Source organism: Manis pentadactyla, chromosome 18 (assembly GCF_030020395.1).
Source record: "Manis pentadactyla isolate mManPen7 chromosome 18, mManPen7.hap1, whole genome shotgun sequence".
Lineage (NCBI taxonomy): Eukaryota > Metazoa > Chordata > Mammalia > Pholidota > Manidae > Manis > Manis pentadactyla.
This window is the reverse complement of record NC_080036.1, coordinates 23,448,717-23,462,247: the sequence shown is the minus strand read 5'-3', so window position 1 is coordinate 23,462,247 and position 13,531 is coordinate 23,448,717. Positions and strand designations below refer to the sequence as shown.

At 44.4% G+C, this 13,531-nt stretch overlaps 1 protein-coding gene across 2 annotated transcripts in view; it reads left to right on the top strand.

The window, feature by feature from the left end:
- Positions 1-13,531, top strand: part of SLCO3A1 (solute carrier organic anion transporter family member 3A1) — a 264,472-nt gene that overhangs the window by 15,177 nt on the left and 235,764 nt on the right. The gene's annotated exons all lie outside the window — the stretch shown is intronic.

Sequence of the window (13,531 nt, the reverse complement as noted above, 5' to 3'; positions counted from 1 at the left end):
TCTACTTCACATGATCTTGTGAATACTAAATGGGATAATTCATTCAAAAGTGCTCAGCCCATGTACTACAGTATGTTACTACACCCTACAGTATGTTACTACATACTACTGTATGTTACTATTGTTATTATATAATAAAATTAGACCGCACTACACATTCTATTGAGGAACCTGCTTTTTCCCCTAAACCATCGTGACCACTTTTCTGTAACATCAGATGTACTTCTCTGGTGTCATGGTTTTAAAGAAAAATGACCTATGGTTTCTGTGAAAAAACGTGTATGTTCATTATGAAGAATATTAAAGTGAAGAAAAGTTCAGATAAAACTATTTTGAGAAATTCCAAAACCTACCATTCAGAAATAATCCTGCCTGAAATTGGGGTCTGAAGAGTGAAAATCATCTTTCCTCTCCGCGTCTCCCCTCTCCCCGGTTAAGAATCAGTTGAGTCATAGACATACTAGCCAGCTACAGGGGTCTAAAAATACCAGCTTGGGGTTTGTATGGAAAAATTCGGAGTTTGGGTTGGAAAACTCAGTTGCTGGCCAGATTTGGGTTTCTCACTGTTTCGCTCTTAGAGTGACAGGGTTTTATGTCCCTGTAGGGGCGCACCTGCTCAGGTAAGCTTTCTTCCAAAAGGAGCAAAGAATGTGTGCATCCTGACAACTACTCAGAGAAAAAGAAGGAAAGGAAGAGGTTGGAGGAGGCCTGCTAAGTCCCTTTTGCAGTTTTATGCAATTTTACGGATCAGATAAGTTGCTGCAGTCCCCTCTGGGGAGGACTGAATGAAGTCAGAAGAGCAGTTTTTCTCTGGTACATCCAGAGGTAAAAGTTCCTCTGGGACAGATCGAGGTATGAATTCTGGGAGGAGGAAAGAGTAATCCACCTTCGAATTATCATTAGCAAGTATATCATTTTAGAGTTCTTTCTGTTCTTACATGACAAATGGCTGGCTAGCTAGGTACAGTTTATACAATATATGTCCCTAAAATACAAAGTAGTACATTTCACTCAAAGTTAACAGAAGGCTTAATTAAAACTTGAACAAAGTCACTGTCTTCTGTCCTTGAATGTTGCTGTGGGAGAGTCCAAGGCCAGCCTAGATTTTCCTCCCTTACAGATGATTTGCTTATAGATGAGATGCCTGAGGGATCCTTTATTAATAGTTGACACATAAGTTCATCACAGTAGGTATTCCTGCTGTACGATGTGCGTCACATTTTTATGGAACTTGCTGTGTTCTTTGAGTCACGAGATTCAAGTCTGTACTAGTCTCAGGAGAATTGTCTCATATTGTTTCTTTGAACATGTTCTTGGTTCTGTATGGTGAGTTCTGTGCTGTGAGGACACAGTTTATCTGTATGATGGATTGTCTTTGAATTCTATAGTTATATTTTTGCTTTTATTACTTTGATCCCTTTTTTTCATCTACAGCTGACCCTTGAACAATGCAGGGGTTAGGGGCGTGACCCGCTACCCGCTACCCTCTCCCTGAGCATTTGAAAATCCATTTGTAACTTCTGACTCCCCCAGAACTCAACTACTAATAGCCTACTTTGCCTGGAAACTTACTGATAACATAAACAGTCAGTATGTATTTTGTATATGTATTATATACTGGATCTTTATAATAAAGTAAGCTAGAGAAAATAAATGTTTTTTTTTTTCAAATTGTTGCAAATCTCCAAAAATCTTTCCAATATATTGATTGAAAAATAAATCTGTGTTTAAAGTGGATTGGTGTAGTTCAGATCTGTGTTGTTCCAGGTCAGCTGTATATTCACAGTGTTTATTTTTAGCTTTTCTGTAGTTAGAAAATTGATTCGAAGTCATCTTTAGTTCTCAGTAGATTGTATTTTATATATTACTTTTCTGAGGTTTATTTTAGTCCCCAGTTTATTTCTTTGGGTCTACAATCTCATTTTTCTCTTTTTCTTTCTGTCAGTGTTGCCTTTGAGTTCTCTGTTTATTGTGCTCATATTATGTTACCTGTCTTCAAGGTCTTTTGGGGGGAATTCTCCTGCTCTTGGGTTGTGTTTTCTTTCAGGCCAAATTCTTACTTTGATACAATGTTTCATTTTTTTTCCTTTCCTCCAGGAGTCTGTGTTGATAAATGCAGGCCTTTTTGTTTGCTTTTTCCACTTTGTTCTTTCTTGGCCGACGAGTCTGCCTAGAACTTTGTTGTTCTGAGTGTGGGATTTCTTGATTTGGGGAGCCTTTTTTTTCTTTCGCCTTTTTACCACGCTAAAGTTGGAAGGCTGATCTGTTGTTTCTATACACGCCTTCTGTAGCCTGGGGCCATAGCAAGGAGCTGGGGCTAGCTCAGCTGTCGTTGGTGGCCTGCGGGGTGCTGGCCAAGTTGTAGCTGCAGGATGTGGACTTGCTTGGTGGCTTTTGCCTCTGGGATCTTAAGGTCCTTTTAAGTGGGTTCAGTCTTCCTGCCGGGGGGCACACACTGCCTACCCTTGGGCATTATACCCTGCTTGGGATCAGCCCCCGATGCAATACATACCCCTGGAACCTTTGCTTCCTCCTCATAGAGATAATCAGCCCCATGGTTCATGGCCTCCTCATCATCCCCTTTTCCCCACTGGATGTTTTCACGATTGCCCAGTCAGAAAAGAGGAATGTACGGATGCCTGCTTTTCTCCAGATTTGGTGCTATTAATGAAAACTCTCAGGATTTGTGCTTATTCCCTGGTTCATCTTTCTGAGGGTGGTGGGTGCAGAGCTACGAGCCTTCTACACCGCATCACCCTGCACTGCTCTGCAATCCCCCTTCCCTTTCCCTTCGCAGGCAGTACCTGAATTTTATGACACGGAGGTATGCTCATTTTCTTGTTTGTGTTTTGACTGGTGACTTCTTTGATTTCTGCTTTAAACTGTTCCTGCTTAAGTTTTGGAAGAGTGACGTTCTGAACAGAAGTTTGTATCATTTTAATTGAGAAGTACCTAGCGACATTTTAAAAGATTGCGTAATATGCCCCTGGGTTCAGTTGCATTGCATCTCTCTATTTCTGTGTGGTAGATTCTTTATGGTTATCCAGATTTCTCATGACTTTCTGGATTTTGCTTCTCAGAATTGTAAAATGGGATGCTGAGATTAAAGAGATTGTCACAACTGTAAACTGACACTTTTTGAGGGTCTAATGTGCTCCAGAAATGGTCCGATTTGACTCTCACGACAAACACTGTGAGGTAAATGCCATCATTTCTGCTTTAGGTGAACAGACGTTAACCAGCTTGCCCAACATGACACGATTAGTGTTGAATCCTAGGTCTCTCAGTTTTCCTTGCTCAAAAATCCCTTCTCTTTCCTCAGATCACCCCCCTTCAAGAAATTGCAACTGGATGAAATGTTTAAGTATGTTGGGTGTTTTGATACCGTTCTGATACGTTGCTACTTGTGAGAGAACACTGTTCTTTTTTTTGATAACTGAGGAGAAAGTTAATGAATGTTGAGCATTACTTGGCTGGGGCCAGGGACCCAAGGCTCTCTCTGTCCATGCCTTCCTGGCCTTTGCAGGTGAGGTGAGCACTCCGGAAATGAATGTTTGTGCATTCCCTGGCCAGTCACAAGGCCCCTGTTCCTGGCATGTTGGTACCTGCTTGCTCAGCCCTGGACTGTGTTCTTGCTCTGAACACCTAGCCACTCAAAAGCGAGGGACATTAGGTAGTAACTGGGCCCTACCACCCCCCCCCTCCACCCCCAAATTACAGACTGCTTTGTGCCAGTGGGAACAGAGCAGACATGAATTGCTGTTCCACCTCTTCAACAAATAGTCATTTTTCAAAACCTTAGTACAAAATTACACGTACCTCATCCCTGAGCGTGCCACAGCACTTACCAAGAATAACATTTTGCTAATTGTCAAAAGACTCCCAACTGGGGAGTCACTTATTTTACCTTGGGTCTCAGTTGTATCGCCAAAAACAAGTATGGGTACAATGCTGTCTTATGTGTGTGGAATGTTTAATGGGTTTAAAAGTGTTGTCATGCATTGTGCCTTTCAGCCTTACAGGTGTGCCCCACCTTTATTTTTAATTCTAGATTATAAATTCTCCAAAAGAAAGATAATACTGTGAAAACCTATATACCTACCACCTAGGATGGAACAGTTGTTAAGATTTGGCATTTTGCTACACATATACACACCTACACACATATACATGTAAACGTTTACATATACCTTTTTTTAAACCACTTTGAGGTGAATTATAGAAATGAGGACACTTCACCTCTAAACATTTCATTATGCCTTCGTAAAGTATGATCATTTCCCTATAAAACCACAACCCTCTTATTACCCCCAGCCAATTCACTATTTCCTGATTTCGACTAATACCCACTACACACTCCAATTTCCCCAAATTTTCCCAAAATATCTTCATTGGCATTGCCATTGCCATCCCTAGCTCTAGCCCAGTTCGATCTCTGTAGAACTCTATTTTTTAAACAGCCACAGACCAATTAAAGATCATGCATTTCATTTGTTATATGACTGTGTCTTTTTAAATTTTTTTTTGTGGTAAACTACACATAGCATAAAGTTGACCATCTTTAACATTTCTAAGTTCAGTGATATTAAGTACATTTATATAGTGTAACCATCACGACCATCCCTCGCCAGAATTCCTTTCTTTTTGAAACAATGAAACTCTGTACCCGTTAAACACTACCCCCCCATTCCCTCCCCTGCCGGCTCCCGGCAGCCACCATTCTACTTCCCATGACTGTGATTTTGAAGACTGGATACCCGATGTAAGTGGAGTCATACAGAATATGTTCTTTTCTGTCTGGCTTACTTCAGTTAGCACAATGTTCTTGGGGTTCACCCCTGTTGTGGTTTGTGTCAGAATTTTCTTCCATTTTTAGAGCTAATATTCCATCATTAGTAGATCCCGCATTTGGCTTATCCATTCATCCGTTGACGGCCACGTGGGTTGCTTACACCTTTAACTGTTGTGCATATGCTGTTTGAATGTGGGTGTAAATTTTCAGTGTCCTTTAATCTAGAAAAACCCCCCACCTTTCCCTACTATGTCGACTTTTTGAAGAGGTCAGTCATCATTATACGGAACATTCTACAGAGCGTTCCCTTCTGAATTTATCTAATTATTTGTGGCTCGATCTAACTTGTCCTCTCTTTGTACTTCCTGTACATTACAAATTAGCTTTTCTTGGACTAGATTTACATTTTCCTTGATTATATTAGATAACTGATAAGGCATTCTTTGAAGTACTTTATATTACAATGTTGATCCCCATTTGTGAGGCTAAGGTTGACCCTCGGGTTGAGATGACCAACGATGGCCGGACGTCTCCACGTGAAAGGGACATTTGCGCCCTTCAAGTTGGGAAGTGCCCCCTGCTAGCATCCTTGTAATGGACGAGGCTGCTGCCGAAATTCTGAGTAGTTCTCATGAGCGTGAAGTGAGTCACCACATGTGAAAGGTTGTGTGGTACGGTGCCTGGCACACATGCTCAATAAATCTCAGCCCTGTTCTCACTGCTGCCCCTTTCCTTGGGACCCTGAACGCAGGTCCTCCGGCCCTTTTTGCTTGGAGGGATTTGTAAAACTCAGGAGCAGATGTGGAGCAGTGAGCATGGCTCTGAAGCTGGGGCCAGCGAAGGGCAGCCCCTGGCCAAATCCAGCCTTCTGGCTGATTTTGTGGGTTCGGTTTGACTGGAACGCAGCCTTGCAGGTTGATTTACATGTGATAGTCCAGACTGCTTCTGCACCATGACATTAGAGCCTACGGAGTGGTTGTGACAGAGACCATAGGGCCCGCAAAGCCTAAAATATTTATTTTCTGGTCTCTTAACAGTGTTTGCAGCCACCTGTTCTGGAATCGTGAAGAGTCCTTAGAGCTGTGGTCTGATCTGTGGGTCGGCTCCCCAGATGAGAGGCTGCCTCCCAGTGCATTCCCGCCTTCAGCGGTCACTCCCCGGGGGCGTCCCATCTTCCCGGAGCCTGAGTGTCTGGCTCCTTCCCCTGGCGGGGGTGCCGGGTGGGGCTCTGACCTTAGGCTGGCTGCCTGGAAATGCAAGGCATGTGGGCTCACAGGTGCAGCTGCCTACCAGGTGGTTCTGAAGGCTCCGCCGTGGCAGATGTGGCTGTACTTGCGGAACTTCCAGCCAGCCCGTCAGGCGGGCCTGCTTGTGTTTTGCACAGCACCTCACAGATGACCCCCAGGACTCCCCTCGGGTGCCCAGTGCAGAAAAGGTTTGTGGTGGAGGGCTGTGTGGCAGCACTGAAGGCCTTCCCTCTATTCCTTCCCCTGGCCCATGCACACCGTACAACTAATTATAGATATTTCACTTGTGCCAATATGTTTGGGGTCCTGCTGTTTGACCCACATGGACCTGATCCAACACCACGGAATGAAAAACCTCACTTCCATAAGTTCCTTCTGCATTTGGATGACAACAGACCACTTTCCCAAAGTCCTTTTCTATTATGTGTGTCTTATATCACTTGATTTATTTCCTGGTCTTTAAGATAGTTTTTATTGATCTGGGGCATTAAAGTTAACTCTGACGTGAAAGAATCTTTTCCCTTATATTTTATGTTGTCTCTTAACCACTTAAATAACTATTTCATGTTTTAATTAATTTGGCGTGAAGCCTCTGGAAATGAAGATGGCAGTTCTCCTTGTATATATTTCTAAGTTTGATAATCAAGCCCTGCTTGCTTCTCTTTTGCTTTTACAAAATTTAAGATGTTTGTGTTCTGTGACGCCACCACATTAATTCAAAACCCATTTATTGAGCTGCTGCGATTTGCCAGGCACTCTTTCTCGGTGTTGAGGACACAGCGTTATCAAAACACACAGAAATCTCCACTCTGAAGGAGCTGACACTGTGGTGTTTTTCTCAGAACCTTTGCAAATGATAGGGCGATGGCTGAGATTCTTGAAAGAGTGAGTGTGGGTGGCTGAATGTAAAAAGTCCCTTTGTGGAGATGGGAGAGAAGAGAACATTGATGTGGATCCCACAGAAGAAGCAGGATCAACAGCAGAGGCGGGGTGGCAGGATGCTCTAAGAAGAGGAGCAAATGGTACCAGAGAGAAGGCCTCTGGCTGTGGCAGACAGGCCCACTCTTGAGACCCGGAAGGAAGGTGGCCCTGGTGGAGGTTGCAGCCAGAGAAGGGAAGGCCTTAGATTCTAGACTCAGTCTAAGAGACAAAAAGGAGTCACTTTAGGTTTTTGCAAAAAGTGCTGTGACCTGTGCCCAGGGGTGTTTTGGGAAGAGAGTAGCTCCATGAGCCTCAGGGCAGATGGGAGACCTGGTCTGGTCTGAGCACCTGGCTGGCAGTTAGGGAGCAGGTGTGTGCCTGGGTCACCTCCCCTGACCTCCGTGCACTAGGTGGCCTGCACACAGCGACTGTCCTCTGGGAAGACTTCTATCTCAGAGTTTTATTGGAATGCAGAAAACTGTGCTGATGAAATGGGGCAAAATCTAGCATCCCAGCAATGAAACCCCGGCATGTGAGCTCTTAAGCAGGGTGTGGAGTAGGCATATCCAGTCAGCTCCAGATGCATTCCTGGTCCTCGGGAGCAGCCACAGAAAATCAGAAAAATGTAGCTTATGGGGTGTTGCAGAACCTGGTGTCATCTTGTGGCCTTAATATCGACTCCCACAGCACAGACACTAAGTGACGGAACTTCTCGGAGCTTCTGTTGAGTATGTTAAATGTTAAGTGTTTAGAATGACATTTTGACAGGGACAGATCAAACATGCTGTTCTGTTTGAAAACCAGACTCTGGTTGTGTGTCAAACCATCCACAATGTCACTTCCTAGCTGCCTTCCTAACAGCTCAGAGCATGGATTTTTATACCAGAAAAATCTTCATTCGCCAATATCCAAACAGAGAAATACCTGCAGGAACTGAGAAAGTGCCCACACTTCATCAAAAGGACCTTCTGCTTAAAGAGAGAGAAATGTTGCATTTCATGGAGATTTCTATCATTCATTTTTCTTACATTTAGGAAATAAGAATTGAGGCTTTTTTCCTGTCTATTCGTTTTCTCCATTTCTTCCTTGTGAGCAGTTGCATTCTTTCTTCCCGGCATTCAGATATTTCTGAAAGAGCTATTCTCAGGCTATACCTATAAAATAAAGTATATAACTCTGTTTTGAAAATCAGCCTGTGATCTCCACTTGTGCTTTTGAACACACGCATTTACCCACGTGCATTGAATTGGGTAGCTACGTCTCCAAAGGCAGTTGTGTAATTTGATAGGCAACTGCTGTATAGAATAGCTGTTAGCATAAAGGTTCTACTAAAATATTTATCACTTATCCCTGCGCGGGCACCCCAGGATATAGAAACATTCTTCATCACCACTTACACTGCGATATGCTTTGTTCTACCACTTACTTTTTTGCTTTTTTTTTTTTTCTTTAAAGCCACCATCTGCATTTTCCACTCTGCAGTACATTAGTTACTATGGAAATACTGATGTCATTGGTGGGGGCGAGGGTTATAACATTCACAAGGACAGTATAAAGTCATTTTATTTAATGATCTGAAGTTTACACTACTCTTGGGGAAAATTATGAATATGTTTGAGAGAATGGCATGCTTAATATAATAAGAGCCCAGCATGATGCATGTGGATGTAACAAAAAAGGTTTAGGTTGCAAATGAAAATATGCCTGAAAATGGAGAAAAAAATACAAAGGAAAGAAAAGGAAAATCATGGAATTCATATAATTGTTCCAGCTGCCCAGGGCTCATAGTTACAACAAATGCACAGAGTTCCTTTGTAGATGTGGTTTATATAAGTCACGGTCCATTTTCTCTTTATGAAAATCCTCTTACAGGATAGGTCTTCGGTGTTCTGAGTCAAACTTGTGTTCCAGGCAGTGGTTGATGAATTCTGATGTGAAGTTGAACTCTTAATAAGATCTGTAAAGAGGTGCTGGTGGTCTTAGAGGCTTCAGGACGCGGTTTTATTTGACTGCAGTCATGTGTGTGACAGCCGCGGTGGTGTAGTGAGTCCCAGGAATGGCACCTGGATCCCTTTAATAAGCTCAGGATGCTGTGCAGTCTCTGAGTGAACCTCCTTCAATGTACTCTTTTGTTCTGCCTTCTAACTTTTAACTTTGAGATAATTTACATTTATGTGCAATGCATATGTAAGAAATAATACAGAAAAATGTCAAGCCCCCCTCAATGGTAGCATCTTATATAACTGTAGAAGGACACCACGGTCAGGAAATTGACATGGATACAATCCACCCGCAGATTTCCCCATTATTTAGTCTTTGCAGTTTCATCACATAATGTAGATCTGTGTGGCCTCCACCACAGTCAAGGTACAGAACAGCTCCATCACATGGATCCCTCATGCTACTCTGGTATAGCTACATCCTCCCCTGTGTCCTATCCCAGGCAACTGCTAACCCATTTTCCATCTTGGTAATGTTGTGATTTGAAGGATGTTATATAAATGGAATCCTGCAGCACGCAACCTTTTGAGATGGGCGTTTTTCTTTCACTTAGCACAAATTCCTGGAGATACATCCAAACTGTTGCATGTATGATACTACATTCTTTCTTATTGCTGAGTAATATTCTGTGGCGTGGATATATTCACTCCTTGCAGGACATCAGGTTGTAGTTCTCTTTTTAAACAGCAGTTCTTGGGAGAGGGCTGATGGGGTCCCAACTGCATAGAATCAGTAAGTAGTTTAAAGACATCCAGTGCCTGCCTCTTGTTCTCTTCCAAAGTTTTTAGCAGGGCTCCCTCCAGAAGCAGTGAATCCCAAATTATTTAGAAGGAAGGAAGGAAGGCAATGGAGAGAGCCAACCAATGCCCAGGATCGCTGGCCAGCCAGGTGATGTGTCTCTTTCCAGGGCGGACCTTAGCCGATCTATCGAGCTCCTTGCAAAAGGGGAAGCAGTCTGTACTCTGAGACCTGCATTTCTCTTCCAGGAGCTGATGGAAGAAGGTACTTGTCCTGGTCAAAGGAGCTACTCAGCCTGCTTGGTCGCCCCCAAACCCTTTTTGGGGAAGATCAGAACCTAAACTCTTGTTCTTGAACAGGTCACAGAGAGAATTGTTTTCCTTGGTCTCACTGATTGATTTTCATTTTGGTAAGTGTTCCCACTTGACCTTTTAAAAAATATGCCTCGGGTTTGTTTAATCCATCACATGACAGAATTTAAATGCCAAAGTCTTTCTTGTAGTACCAGCCACAAGTCTGTGTTCCTGGTTTCAGGTTCATGGGGAGAAGCCTGAATGGGACCGGTGATGTGATGTTTCTCTTTCTTCTCGAAATACTTTTCTTTACCCTGCGTTTTACACCCCCAGCCGCTCTTCCCTTCTCCTCTGTTGTTTATGATCCTGACCTAAACAAAGGAAGGGTTTTTAGCATCTGAGGTTTAAAAGCCACTCAGAGAAACCTGGTGTATTGGATCGGAAGCTTTTAATACCAACAACTGTCAGTCAGAGAGTCAGGACTGGACTTTCTCTTGTTGCTGAACGGAGGAAAGAGGCGGCTGCAGAGATGACCCACGAGGGGAACAGGAATGGTCCTTTGGCCCGGCCTCTAGGAGACGGTTTCCTTAGCATACGAACCTGACTTCTTTGCCTGGCAATCAGTCTCCTTGTCATCTCCTAGCACTCACCTGGGATTTCATGCTCGAGTAGGGTAACCCTGCCCCCTCCTTTCCATCACCTTCCCTGCTCCTCCGTGCCTGGGTCAGGTGCCCTTCTCCTGGGACCTTCTTTGCAACAGACCCTGTTATAATGCAAAACCCTTAAGTAAGATTGGGTGCCTGAGTGTGGTTGCCTCTTAGGAAAGCCGCCTGGGACTCCAGCGTTGTGTGTGGGTGGGATATTAGCCCGGGACATTCCTCAGTGGCCTAGAAGGCAAATTAGGCGTTCAGAGGTCATGCTGTGTGAAAAATGCTTAGACAGAAACCACGCTAAGCAGCAGTGAGATACGCATATCGAGGAGAGGGTGCGTGAGGACACTCAGTGAGAGGAGGGACGCCATGTCCCCTTTCTCAAGCACACATTCAGGACGTGCCCTCACCGAGTGGAACCGAGGATAAACCATTCCCGCTCTTTACACAACATGTTGTTGAAGCTGTGCATTTGCTTATCTTTGTGTTCACAGCTCCCAGTTCAGGGCTGAGAACACAGGAGTGTTTGGTAAATGTTTGGCAAGTGATTGGATGATCGAGCAGAGAGACGGGAAATTCACTAATATGGGACGGATGGGGGGATTTCCAGCCTCCACTCCCACGGCCACCATACATGACTTTTCAGCCCTGCCCTGATTTTACTGAATATGGGCAAAAAATGTTAACAGCCTCAAAGCCAGTCAGTTGGGGCCTAGAAAGAACTGGAATTTGCTCTGCAGTTAGATGCCATCTGGTATCCCAAGGAGCTGTAATAGCACCTTGTTCTTTAAGGAGTTGGCTGGGCTGCACCCTCAGTGCCCAGTGAGCAAGGGAATAGCAGATGGGCCGCCAGCCATAGTGCGCTCCAGGTCGGCGCCGTTTGCTGTAAGCAGAGGTGTGAGCCGCAAGGGCTCTGGAAGGAGCCACGTGCTCCCGCTGTGCAGATCCAAAGCCTCTATCAGCTCATCTTAATCTCGAGGTTGCCAAGATGTTTTGAGGTTGGTTGATAACAAAACAACTCCTTCCTGCACATTGTCCCCACCCTTTTTTTTTTTACAGATGGTAGAAAGTGGTCCGGGTCTCATTTTCACCAGGTGTCTGGGATGCTTGCTATGTGAGATCCGCTCGTCCAGAGAGCGAAAAGATAATGTTGGTACCGAGACCCTAGAATCCCCTTTTCTGGCTTCCCTTTTCACTTCATCCACCGAGGCACCAAGGGGAACATCTGAAACCCTGGGCTTCTCAAAGAAGTACCTGTTGGGGATCAGAAGGTCCAGTCTCTGCCTGGCCATCCTGCTCTGTGAATGGGACCACCTGGCTTTGACTCACTGGGGCTTGTAGAAACCTCCACATTGTCAACATTCTGTCCTTACAAGTAGCATTTCCTCACACATAGCAGGCATTTGCATGGAGATTTCCCCTCTCGGTCATCTGTACGTATCTATTTTATGCCATGATACACTCTTAAAGTTACTGTTGGCTGTAAATCCCCAGTTGTGATTTATATCTCTTACTAATTATTGAGGTGACCCTGTCACATTATTCATACTTTCATAAGTATTTCATGTGCTTTACTGGTTTGCGTGTAGGAAATTTGGTTCCAGCCCTTTTCTTTTTTTAAAGCAGAATCGTATTGCTGATATCCCTGAGGGCAGTATCCTAAGATGCCCTGGTCGCTTGCAATCGCTTCTATTTCTATGCCAGGAACTGTGCGAAATGCTCCTCTGTTGCCCGTTTACATCCCCCGACAATACACACACACACAAGCATTGCACGGAGCAGAAAGCTTTGCCATTCTAGCGTCGCAGAAAGTTGTGTTAATGATCAAAACAGTGATAATAAGAATAAGAACAGTGACAATATCAATCTGTTTAACCCTCTCAAAGCCCTGCAAAGTAAAGTAAGTACAGCTATTATCTTCATTTTATAGATGAAGATTCTGAGGTCCTGGGAGGTCAGGAAACTTTGATCTCAGAGTCACACAGCTTGAAAGTGCTAGTGTTAGGCACCCACGCTGGCATTCAGACTCCACAGCCTTTTTGTTAAATATCAAGAAGTTGTTTGAGAATAAAGAACCGTTATTAATTTCTTCAACAGAGATGATGGGAATCACTAAAATCAGAAGTTATTATGGAAATGTCTGTTTTCTTGTATTAAATAGGGTTTAAGTGATTTCCACAATTAGTATCTTTCTAGAAAGCTTTGATAATTAGGTTCAAGTTCTAATTTTGGCATTTCCTTTTGTAAGTTCTTGGAATCATTTGCTTGAATTAAGCCTTTTTTTAAAATGCCTTCTCGGTGCCTCCTGTGCTGAGTATTTTTCATATATTATCTCATTTAACTCTCAAAATAGCATTATTCCTTGAGAGCTGAGGAAACTGAGCTCCGCAGAGGTTGATTCATTGGGACCTGTCCCAGTTGCCTGGATCCAGCGGCTGGAGCTCTTCCCGGGAGCTCGCCTGGATCTGGGGCTGTGGCGCTGATGTCTGTCTCCAGTGCACCAGGAAGGCTTCCTGGAAAAAGGTGCAGTTGTGTAGGTTACTTGATTGTTGCCTCTTTAGCAGGGAAAAGCCTGTCCATCTTCTGTGGGGGCCCAGGAAGGAAGTGGCTGATGGGTGCACGGGGCTGCTGAGCCTGCCCTTCTGCTCTGGGGCATCCGGTAGCAGGGTCTGCGCAGCCTGTGGTGGTCCCGGGGTGGTCATCTTTGCCCCTTCCCACATCACAGGCCAGCTCCGGGCCCTGCTGTACCTCTGCTGCCACTTCCCCCTGCCCTGAACTCACTCCTGAGGACAGGAGGGCCACGCTCGCTTCTCCTTGGGTGAACTCGGAGGTCAAGAGCCTTTCCAGCTCAGGTATCAGGAGACAAGGACGCCCGAGGCCAGAGTGCCC